The following is a 13395-nucleotide window of genomic DNA, read 5'->3' on the forward strand; positions in this document are numbered from 1 at the left end:
AAGGATCTGCAAAGAACAAAATGAAACAGAGTGCAGCTAACACATCCATGCACCCAAAAACTCAAGACACACAGACCCGATCAGTGACACACAATACATTCAAACAACAACTCACAAGACAACCATCAACATGTGTCCAGCACACATGCAGCAACACCTGCACACTGCATGCAAATCAAACACACAAAACACACACACTGACAAACAGCAACCCCCCCACTGTCTTTCCCCCTGAATCACATGCAGCAAATAAGCATGTCACATATCTGCTTTCACAAGACAATGGCATATACAAAACGCATGCATCAGTCAATATGCTGCATTAAAATGAGAAGACATCACATATGCAGACAATTGAGGCCCCAAAAAAGCTGGGACACCCCTGGAAGACTACCAATAACATGACAAGGCATGCCATCACCTGCTTAGTATTGACACAGCGCACTGGACACAGTCATGGGAGCCCATGATGTAAAGCACAAGAATGGTAGTACACAAATACTCACCTCTTGTACTCCAGGCAAGATCATGATTTAATGTAGTGGATATGATGCTTTTGTCACGCTCTACACTGGTAAGTTTAGTGTTAGATATATTACTATGCTTGCTATAGTAATAAGTCACTGCAACTGAAAGCAATTACACATAGTTACGACATGTCTCCGCTAAATAGAGAGGCTGTTCTGCGCATATTTAAGATGATAGTTCCCCTTCGAGGCATATGTTCGGATTACATTAGAACTGTTGACCAGGTAGAGAACACAAAGGAATATATAACCAATATCTTGTTCAGTGCCTCATCCACCTTCGTCTTTCTATTAAGTTTCTAGGATGAATTGTTTAGATTAGGATACACTGCTGGAGTAGCAATGATACCCCTAAACAAACCACGGGCATTATTAGCAACCACTAAAAAAGATCTCAACCTCTCAGAAGCGAACATAAATAAGAACTATAAAACACCAATTGGAGATACAGATATATGCACTCAATTTGAGTTGTATCAAGCCTCCTAGCTCTGCTCTAGTACTCACCCAAATGCCAATAATGGATGCGAAAAGTAGTGAGGGAGTAGATGGACACTGGCAATGGTTGCCTTACGCATTCAAAAGTCACTTCACCTTGCAACGCCGATGTTGAAAATTGCTACTATCTTGGAATACAAGAGGTTATAAACATATATTTGGGGATTAAGGACTAGCCAACAATATAGATGTATTCTCATTAATAGCCCTCCAGGAGACCAGGCTAATGGAAGAAATAGATTTTGATGGCTGTTTCACAATCCATCAAACCGCCACTAGAGGATTACATGGGCGCCCAAAAGGTGGTCCACTATTATCTGCTAAAAACCTGTGGAAACTGGAGAGCTTACCAGAAAGTACATAGTATATTCAGGCAGCAATCCTTAGTTATGAGAAAAATAAAATATTGGTGATTAATACATATGACCAGCCCAATTGCCTGGAATCAAAAACAAACTCAAAAGTAGTAGGAACCCTACTTGAGAAATATTCTGCGATAATGCCTCTCTGGTTGATGGGAGATTTGAATGCAACTATCATAATGCATAAATGGGATGATCTGGGAGGGAAACATTCTGCAACAGTAAATAGAAACCTTCCTACTCGACAGGGTAACATTTGATCAATACTATTTGAAGAACATGGACGTTCAATGTTAAATAGGAATTATCCCAGTGATTGTAACAAAGCGTTTACCCAACTAGCAGGGAAAATTGTGACCACAATGGACTACATTCTTGGCAATCAGACCGGCCTTGCACTAACAGAGGATATGGGTATCGTCTCACGTGAGGAGAGTGACCATCTCCCTCTATGTGCCAGTATAAAGCTTTCCAGTGCGCACAACTCCAAAACTGTAGCCGATTTAAACTGCAATATTTTTCTTAATGGCCGCATGAATCGCGTACAGTGGAATGAGAGGAACGTAATAAAAGGCCACAATATTACACAGTGCCTATTGACTGAGTTTATAAATAACTCAAACACATCTATCTCTAAAGATAGAGAAGGGATTATGGAAAAAATTCTCGGACATTCTTACTTTAATAAGTGAAGGATGTAAGAGTAAAAGGCAATACAAACACCCTATGAACGCTCCAATATTGTGATGAACAAAAGGACACATTTTGATAAAAACGTAGCAGTAGCAAAAAAAATCCTACGATCAAGAATAGCAATGCAAATGTACCCGGCCTTGGGACTTATTGTTAACCCTCAAGCTGCGGCAAACATAAAATTAGCTAAAGCAGAGTATCTGGGATGGCTAAAGGCTTATAAGAACTCTTGCAAAATCAACCATTGGAAAAAAAATTGCATTGCTAACCACCCAACGAAATACGACTGAAATTTGGCGTGTGATTCGAGGGACATCAAAAAAAGAGATCTACCAATTAACTGCATTGCAGACGTAGATTGGGAAACACATATAACAGCTACTTTGGGAATGAAAGATAATATTGAGAAAGTGCAGATAATCCAAAGCAGATGGGTATGTTAAGCGACGAAGGGGGATATATGTAAACTTATCATCAATTCGAATAATTCTCGTGCTGCTGGCCCAGATGGGGTCTGCAACACTCTGGTAAAAGCCTCTCCAGTTGGGCAGAAGCGCTTCTAATCCTGTTTAAAGAAATTGGTATAAGTGGCAAAATCTCCATGTCTTGGAAGACAATTAACATACTGCCGGTTCACAAGAAAGGAGCATGGAACAAGCTGGAAAACTACTGACTTCTGGCCATGCTAAGTATCCCAGCAAAAATGTTTGCAAGGGTATTACTAGCTGAGCTAAACGAGTGGATCAGAATGAAAAAAAATGTGCCTCCAAGTCAAATTGGTTTTAGGGAAAAAGCAAACACTGTGCATAATATTATCATATTAGTATCAGCTGTGGAATACTCATGGAAGCGGCGCAACCTTAATATGTTCAGTGCCTACATTGATTTTAGAGCCGTGTTCGATACTGTCGAAAGGAACAATTTATGGAATAAATTAGTCAACTGGAATATTCCCCCTGGCTTGTTAACGGTGCTCCTTTCGCTATACTCTGACACCACCACGGTAAAGGTGTGTCTTGCTGGAACCGGGAAACTATCTGGATCCTTCACCACATACCATGGTGTTAAGCAAGGCTGCATGATAGCAGCTATCCTTTTTAATCTTTATCTGGGGGACCTACAGTATGATCTGGTCAACTCTCAATCCAATCCAGTAGAAATATGTACATTCTCACTGAATTGGTTAGCATACGCGGATGATCTCCTTTTACTTGATCATACCCCCCATGGCCTTCAGACTACCCTGAATGCTTTAAGTGAATTTTCCAAAGCTAATAACTTTAAAGTCAATATAGGCAAATGTAAAGTAATGTTTTTTGCAAAAACCCTTGTCTACCAGATAAAATACATCTGGACACTAGATGGGGAGTTGTTAGACCAAGTAGACATATATAAATATTTTGGAGTGCATGTTGACTAGAAGTTGAATTGGAAGCTCCATTGGGAAGAAGTAAAGCGAAAATACGCAACTAGTATAAATGAGATAAGCTGTTTTATTGGAAACAACATGGGCTTCTCGTAAAAAAACAAGTTTACTGTTATATATAGCGAGACTCAAATCCGTACTTCTTTCAGGTGTGGAGGTATGGAGTGATAACCTTGTAAACGAAATATAAACATTTGAAACGAAAATGTTGCGTCGACTCTTGCGACTTCCAACTAGAGTGTCAGTGGAATACATATTATTAGAGTTTGATTTAAACAGCACTATTGTTGACATTACTATAAAGAGCATGATGTGTTTCGAAAAATTGATAACCTTGACAAATGATACTATTGCAGTATTGTTCATAGTCGCCTTTCAAGAAATGGACAAAATGGGTTTCTCAGGCAAAATCATGACTGAACATATAAAGTGGCACATTCAATATGAAAACAATCCCCTAAGGGTAAGAAACACTAGTTTCAAATTCTGGTTGAAAAAGACTTGCAAATAGTGAAGCACTGAGACAAATATTGTGCAATTAGTGATGCTAAATAGTAGTGGCAAGTATGTACAATATCGAATGCACGGAAGGCAATTCCAGCATATGTGACGGCAGATCCCTGCCCAACAATTATACGTCAATATATGCTTACGAAATGTAATTGTTGTGATAACTTAGAGATAAAGAGAACAATAATAGATATCCCTCGGTCAGAACGTTGGTGTCGCCTGTGTGGAGAAAAAAGTTAGAAACTCTAGAGCACCTACTTGTTAAATGTTCTAGCCTGCACCATATCAGAGTAAGCTTCCTAAAAGTTTATGACAATCAATTCCATGAACGATCAAAGATATGGTCACTTTTTATAGAAGGAAATGACACAAATTGTATGTTTTTATAACGAAATGTTATTGGAAGTGTATCCAAATTTTAAACCAGTTATCTGAAGGTGTTTTTTAAGAAGATAAATGTGACTTGAGCAATGCTTACATGAAATACTATGATGATGCACTTTCTCTTCGTTCAAATTAGATAAGCATAGACAAGATCTTTTAATGTAGATTTTAATGTAGATATTTAAATATAAAAAGTGTATTGTTTAATTTTGTATTGTGATTAAATATTTGTATGTGTGCTCATTGTGTATGCAAAACCATGCGGTTGAAAGTATATTAACAATAAATAAATAAATAAAATTATGGGCATATTCAATCTGTCTGTCAATGCCTCTAAATCGGCTGTTGTAGCTTGCCAAATGGTTAAAAAAAACACTCTAAATTACCAGTTTTTAAGGCTAGTGATAAGACTATTAAAATGTGTATGTCATATGGGAGTAACCTGTAACCCTTTTAAGAATGGTGAACAACATATTTTAAACAGCAAATGAAACTGTCCCAAGCCATAGAGAGTATATTTAGGTTTGCCAGCCAGTTTGAACCACAACCTACTGCAATGACTTTAATAATGTATACAGCTAAATCAAAGGCCAAAGTGAAATATTAGGCCAGTCTATGGGCATTTTCTAACCTAAGTATGTTTGCAGGTAGTAGAACATTATTTTTCTAAAAGTCTTTTTGGTCTGCCATCCTCTGATACCATTTTTGCTGTAAATGGGGTGTTGGGTGCTCCATGTCTTGAGGACAATCTGCCCCTTGAGCCTGTTAAACGTTGGCTAAAAATATAGACCAAGGAAAAGGTGTAACTCTCACATACAATATTAAATCATACGTACATAGGCAAATTGTACGTCTATTGCTCAGTTTCTTTTTTTTTGTAAAGAAATATCTGACCAAGATAAATTCTGCTGGTTATTTTATGAATCCAAAAAAATATAACAAATTTGGCAAGTCTGGAAATGGTGGGGAACTAAGAACCTTGGGGTCATCTTTGACTCCTCCCTTTCCTTCTCCGCCAACATCTCTGAGGTCTCCAAAAAGTCAAATTTCCGACTGCACCTCCTCAGAGGTATTCTGCCTTTCCTCTCCTTCCCCCAGAAGCTCATGGTATCCCAAGCTCTGGTTCTCTCTAGCTTGGACTATTGTAACAGCCTCTTTCTAAATCTACCTGCCTCTACTCTCCGCCCTCTGCAACTAATCCAGAACAGGACTGCGAGACTTGTTCTTGGCCTCCAGCCCTGGGATCATATCTCTCCAGCTCTGAAATCTCTCCACTGGCTCCCAGTGTATGCAAGGATTAAATTCAAAACCCTCTGCATTGTCCACAAGGCTTTCTGGGGCCTGGGTCCAAAATACCTTCATCTATCCCTCCGCAAATACCTCCCCTCTCGAGCTCTTTGTTCCTCTACCTCCAACTCCCTCAGGGTCAGTCGTTTGTCTAAGAAACAAGTTGGGGTAGATCTCTGTCTTCGGCTGGGGCCTCCCTCTGGAACAGCCTCCCTGCCACTCTAAAACTTGAGGAGAACCATCTCCGGTTCCGGAAGCACCTCAAGACCTTCCTCTTTTCTTCTGCCTTCGCTCCCCCTCTCCCCTGCTGATCTGTTCTCTCTTGTCAACATGCACCTGGTCACCCTCCCGCACTGCCTCCGGGCCACCCCTTGCACTGGGGTCTGTATCTGTACCCATACAGCCCCCCCTCTTTCTTCCTGCACTTATCAGACTTACCCTGTCTGCTGCCTTAAACATAGCACTTGCAAATTGCTGGCTGCATTACCACTGTTTGTTGCCTTTATTATTTATTTATTGTTATTTATCTGTTTCTCCTCTGCTTCACACATTCCACCTCTCCCCCTTCCATGCACTTTTCCCCTCCCCCCTCTCCCATGCACTTGCACGTTCTCAATGTCACTGGGCTTAGTAAGATCGCTGTTTTGTTCTCTCCTGTTCCCCTCCCTTGCCTTGTCATGCTCTGAAACACTTGTGTACGAGCGCGATAGAAATAAAATATCAATCAATCAATCAATCAACATGAGATTTTTCTTACGACGAATAAAGAAATTAGGGAACTAGTCAAATCAACCGATCTAACTTGTATAATTGCATCATCTAAACATACCACAGGATATTCAGGACTTGATCTCCAGGGCTATATTCAATCTGTTAAGTCTTCAGGCGATTACAGAGAAATGGCACAGTAATGGCACAGCTAATATGCATGAGGTCAATTGTCTACTGTGCAATGCCAGTGTAGAGGACAAGCTGCATGCCTGCGTGGGTCCGCCTGCGCATTCAGTAACTAAGAAGGACAAGCTGCATTTCGTCTTTTTTTTTGTCCTGTGCCAGAAAACTACTTTAATACCATTATTGCGGACAATAGCCATTAGACAATGCAGGCCAGCAATATATAGGCTGCTGATGGCTCACTCCCCTACGATTGCCTGGACTCTTTCTGTGTCTCTTAGGCAAGCACTTAAACTAAGAGAAGGGCTGATGAACTGTATCCCATGTGGGCACCCTGTTCCAACAATTCATTACAATGAAAGAAACCCCTGACACTTGGGCCTTAATATTTGTTCTACTGTTCCATAATATCATGGAGAACAAAAGGCCCTCCAGAATGTTGGAAAGTCTCCTGTATTATTCCCATTCATAAGAAAAGAGACCACAATAATCCATCCAATTACAGACCTATAGCTCTCCTCAATGTAGATCGCTCATCTTGAAAGAAATTGAGAAATGAATATACGGGTGATTTTCCAAGTTCCAAATTGGCTTTAGGCGAGGATACAGGACAGGTATAAACTGCCTTATCTTAAAAGCGCTTCTGGAAAGGCCTGTGGAAAGAGTTCTCGCCCCTTGTATAATGCTTGTGTAGACTGAACACAGGCGTTTGACACAGTAGATACATCTTCTCTGTGGTAAAACTAAAGAAATGGGGCTTTCCAGAGATCCTACTGTCCATTCAGTTTAACCTACATAAGGTTACATCCCTACGAGTAAGACTTTACATGAAGAGAACTCTTACTAAGGACATACCAACAAGCAAGGGGTTTTGACAGGGTTGTGTTCTTGCCACTTGCTTGTTATAATTATATTTGTCAATTTGTGGGAACTTCTGAACCACACAGCTTTTGTCCCACCACAAATTTAAAGGTAGAATATAATATGGCTAAGCTATGCGGACAATGTTAATTTTCTAGATCAAACCCAATTGGGCTTACAGCGTCTCATTGCAAGCTTTGCATCGTATACAATACTGAATTACTTAAAAAATGAATCCATATCAAATTAAGATAATGGGTTTTAAAAGTCGTAAGAGAAACAAAACAGAGTGTTGTTGGGAATTAGGAAAAGCGAGATTGGAAGTGGAACCTAACATATTTGGGCTTCACAATTTCTAAGGTATCCCATCGAACACTGCACAGTGGAAGTCTACATCAGAAAGGTGAGCACCTTGGCACACCAATGTGCAGTATAGCGAGAATGTATTTCAGATTTTCATTTATTCCACTCATCAAAGGAATAGTGTGCTCAAAAATATGATTGTCCTGAGTGTTCGGGCATGTAGTTTTAAGCAAACTGTGAACAATCGTAAAAACATTTCCTATGCCCCTTACCATAGTTTTCCGCACTTTTACCCATGCAAAATCAGGCAGCGTGGCATGGCCATCTTGTGCTAATCTTATCCATTGCTGCATCGCTCTAAGTTGATCTGCCCTTGCGACACTAAATCATAGCCCCCGCCCAACTGAAGCTGACATCACTAGACGCGTACGGCCCATTTCACAATGCAAATGCACGTCTCATGTCAATGTTCTCTGTGTGCCAGCTAATGACGTGTCTTTATGGAAATGGCAGGATGCCTCTTTCCTCAATAAGTTTAAGCAGACCACTTCTGATCAGACAACATCAGAGTTGCTTTTTCAATTGTTTCACTGGCCCTCATTACGACCCTGGCGGAGATCCATGGTGCAATTTGCACCATGGTCCATGGCGCTAAGCTGCCAACTCCGCCATGGGGGTTGGCGGACTTACCGCCCCATTCCGACCTTGGCGGGGCGGTAAGTCCCCAATCCCCATTTACCCTTCCCCATTCCCATTTTTGCCCCATAGGGTATAATGGGAGTGGGGAAGGCGTTAATTACGCCACCGTAAATTACGGTGGCATAATTAACAACAAGTCCCGTAGCGCCATGGATTTTTCCGCTTGCAAAAAGCAGGCGTAAAAATCACCATGGCGCTACGGGAACTCGTAGTCGGGCGGAAAGGTACGCCATGCATTACGCCGGCGTAAACCCCTTTCCGCCAGGGTCCTAATGAGGGCCACTGTCTTTTTTTTATATATCATGTGACTCGTTTTGTAATAATGGCAATGAAACAGCCCTAACAGTACGAGCCAGAGTATTCCCTTGTGGAATCAGTTGAAAGAGAAAGATGCAGAAATGATGGGGCATTGGACGACAGCTGGGAGGATGAATCACTGGATCATGAGCCTGAGCCTAGTCGCATGGACGATGTCTCCACCTGGTGTACCTGCAATCATTGCAAGGTCATGTCTACCGAGGAAGAGAACTGCTGCTGCCGAGAAAACTCTGGATGCTTGGCCTATATATCGAAAGACAAGACACGGCCGCTATGCGTTACCGAGCTGCATGACTTCAGGCCAGCCTGCCTTACAAAGTCTGTCTTGAGGATTATGTCGGTGCTTATGCACCAACTTCGCGCAACAGTTTGCCCTCGAAATCCAAGTAAAGAGTAAGTGTACTCTGTTGCAACTTAGGAAACCTAACATTTTAGCTGTGTCTCCTATATTATCATAACTTTGATCTATCGCTGCCAAAAGAAGGTAGTCTGGCAACTCAATGGAGGTCATTACAACCTTGGTGCTAAGTGCACCAACTGTATCACCATGGTGTAAACTGCGTTTACACCATGGTGGATGGTGGATTTACCGCCCCATTCCAAGGTGAGTGGGGCGGTAAATCCCCATTTCCCATTTTCCCTTCCCCATTCCCATTTTTGCCCCATAGGGCATAATGGGAGTGGGGAAGGCGCTAATTAGCACAATGGCGGGTTAGCGCCATGGACTTTAATGCCTGCCAAAAGCAGGCGTTAAAGTGGGAATCCGGCGTTAAGGGTTAACGCCATCGTTAACCCTTAACGCCGGGGTTGTAATGAGGGCCAATATATCTCTCGCGATTTGGGGAAATCATATTGGTCATCTTATGTGTCTTTTACGTACAGCCATGAAACAATATTTCTCTGTCCCCCAAATGTTATGATTGCATGGGTGTTCACTTTTGTAATGTGTCTACACTTTAAAGCCCAAGTCGATAGATCCATGAAGTCACATTTGTATTGGCAACTATGCCATAGGATAGAAGATTGCATTTTCAACTAAGGTTTGTACACTTATCATGTTCATTTAAATACAGTTTGTATGTTTTCCTTCCACAGGTGGTACAGGCTGGTGGCCTATCATGCGTTTACATGGTGGCTACATGGGAGGCTTGGATACTGCGTTCAATGAGTAATAGCCGCCTGTGTCGTTGGTGCCATTCGAGCCAAATTCCCCAGTGACAGCAGTCAGTACAAGGGATTTTCCCACACTGTGCTGCAACCCGAAGTATGCAACTTGTAGTACATTTGTGCCATCAACATCCGCAACAAAATAAAATACATTTACATTTTTAAGTGTACACTTCAAAGGTATCTTCCACACAGGGGCCATTGTACATATGCAGCAACACAATCAAATGCCAATCAACTTTTATCAATAGTTGTTTTCATTTTTCAGTGAATCAAGGACATGCTCACTTGTCCTGGCAGGGCTGGCAGGTTGGGATTGGCCAAGGTGCCAAACACCATGTACACTTCAAGGGTATCTTGCGCACAGGGGCCATTGCACATATGGCTTCCCCAGACCCAGTGTCTCCAAGCAGGCTCCCATGAAGAAGGCCACCCCCTGCAATCCACATAAGTGTGTCACTTTTCAGCAGTGTTCTGGACCTTGTCTGCATGCCTCTTGTCCATCCACCCCCCCATCCCTCCACTATCAATGGCAGTTTGCACCTGTGGCCCTGCCTCTCCCAAGGGGCCTGGCAGGGTGGGAACAGCCAAGGTGGCAGACACCATGTACACTTAAAAGGTATCTTCCGCACAGTGGCCATTGTACACATGGCCTCCCCAGACCCAGTGTCTCCGGGCAGGCTCCCATGAAGCAGGCCGCGCCCCTGCAATCCACATAAGTGTGTCTCCATTCAGCAGTGTTCCAGCCCTTTTCAGCATCACATACACACCCACTTTTCTAATTCTTTATAAACCCCTTGATAGTTATCCTGAGAACATCTGTGAGCATGGGAAGTTAACTCGAGATTGTGCTACCTGTTCTCCTGCTACTAACTACCCTGCTTGCTGAATCCAATTGTTTGTTAGTCAAGGTAAGGGCAGGTCACCTAATCAGCTCTTTCTGATCTCAAAATTTCTATCTATTTTGAACAAATGCACCTAGTAGTTTGTTTATTTGTTTGTTTGTTTATTTATTTCTAATGCACACCAAACCCAGAGGTAACATGGCACAGCAATACGAAGGTGCAAGGCTTACAAAGTTTCAAAGTAGTTCAAAATATAACAACATATATTTACAGTTAAAATTACAAGACAGTGGCAAGATATAGGTATAAATCTTGTGGGATGCCCCAGGGCCTGGCGCGCGGTACAAATAAATAAAATACAAATACAAATAAGTGTTCAAATTATATACAGTTCAATTCCATCTTTCATTTACAGTGATATACAATGTCAACATGGCACAGACAGTTGTGACAGTCTAACTAGAATTCAGTAGAGTTGAGATGGTTGATATAGCTCTTTCTAAAGTGTGGATAAGGTTGGTCTACTCTCAGCTCATGGGGGAGGGAATTCCAGAGTTTGGCAACCTTCACAGGAAAACTATTACCACCAATCTTGGTGAGTCTTAATCTCGGTACCACAAGGCAGTTGCAATTACCCGCTCTTGTCAGTCTGCTGGATGTTCTTCTCTTAAATCTGTCTATTAGGTAATTAGGGGCAGCATTGTTTATATCTTTATGGGTCAAGGAGGCTATTTTTAGCTGTATTTTATTAGTAGTGTAATGTTCATTCATCTCAATGACTTTACCATTGTCGAAATTTTATAGTGTCGTGATCTCGATATATAGCACATTTCGTCAGTTTCAATAGTAAAAGAATAGCATCTTTCTCAAACCATGTCTATAGAAAAGTTTGATATAATCCCATCAATCTCATGTATTCTGTAGAATCTTTGAGTAATTAAGTGTACTTTTTTACACAGATTTTCCAAGAATGCCTTCTTGTATGGTTTTCGGTTGCAGTTCTAGGAGCCATGTCAAAATTATGGGCACTATGATGCATACATTCCTGACGAATATCGATTTAATAAGAGAATGGGTTTGACATTGTGGATTTCCACTGGACAAGCTTAAAAGTAGAGTCATGGCTGTCTTGGGAGACAAGAGGGCCAATCGATTCCGCATCTGCAGCCTGCACTTCACCCTGGATATGTACGACCAATCGCAGTACACAAAAAAGCATCAACTCAGAACGTCTCCTAAATTGCTTCCTATACAATTCCAACTCTATTCATGCACATGCTGCCTCAAGTGAGTCCCGTATGATGAATTGCATATTTACCATATTGTATTACCTTGACTATAGAAAACAATGCCATAGTACCATTCAAAAGAAGCATCATCTTTTTGTAATCACATGCTTGTGATGTCCATTTTTTATTTTTGGGAAAGCATACTGACTGGACCACAGACCCTCACAAGTGACGACAACACCAACACGTCCAGTATGCCAATGGTGAGCCCTACAGAGTTGCAGGTGATCATATTATCAAGAGTTGGATCTTCCCACATGTCTAATGCAAATCAAAATGTCCCTTTGCGACTTTGTTACAATGCACTGAAAATTAAGGGGCAAGAAACTGCATCCATTTCTTTTCCTGAGTCAACAACAACTTCTACCACCTACCAGGTATTTTATTTTGACTTTTCAATTTCCAGAATGCATTATGCTTTGAATTTTAAGTAATATGAAATTGTTTATGTATCCGGTCGGTTGTTTACACTATGGGCCTCATTACAAGGTTGGAGGCAGCCATGGAGCTAATAGCTCCATGGCTGCCTCCAAAACCCTACCGACTCCGCCCTGGTGAATGGAGCAATTACCAGTCCATTCCGAGGTCGGAGGGACTGGTAATTCCCCATTCACCAGGGCCATTCTCCATTCCCATTTGAGCCCCCATAGGGCTCAAATGGGTAATAGGGAAGGCGCTAATAACGGTACCGCAAATTGCGGTACCGTTAATAGCTCTAGAGTCCCTTTGCGGATCCCGTCCTTAACGCCTGCAAAAAACAGGCGGTACAGAGGAACCCGCAAAGGGAACTCATAGTAGGGTGGTAAGGGATTACCGGCACCGGTGCCCTTACCGGTGCCGGTAAACCCTTACCTCCCACCTTGTAATGAGGCCCTATGTGTCATTGAAGTGTTTCTCTTTATATGTTCCATTGTCTGCATCCCATTGCCTCTGTTCCATTTTGCAGTTTTCATCCATACTGAAACAAGTACTGTTTTACAGGGGGATGATGGTACCTCGACTACAATCACATCATCCTTTGGAGCTGGTTCAGAGTATGAGGTATGCGTACTGACAGTTCCCAAGAATGAAAGAAAGTAAATCCTACATAGAATACTATCAGACAGTGACATGCATGTATGTTAGTACCAACTTTACTAATTCTCCCCAATGTTGAATACATTGCAAAATATTTGAGGTGCAACCTTAGAATCAGTATGTTTGGCACTGTGACCTCTGATCGAGTACACTTGACATCAATCTGGTGAAAATCAAAATGTATATTTTGACTAAATGGCGTACACTGTTTACGAGGTTATGTATGTAAGCGATGTGTGCGATGAAAGATTTAAA

This window comes from Ambystoma mexicanum, chromosome 2q (genome assembly GCF_040938575.1).
Source record: "Ambystoma mexicanum isolate Mex_15411 chromosome 2q, UKY_AmexF1_1, whole genome shotgun sequence".
Taxonomy (NCBI): Eukaryota; Metazoa; Chordata; class Amphibia; order Caudata; family Ambystomatidae; genus Ambystoma; species Ambystoma mexicanum.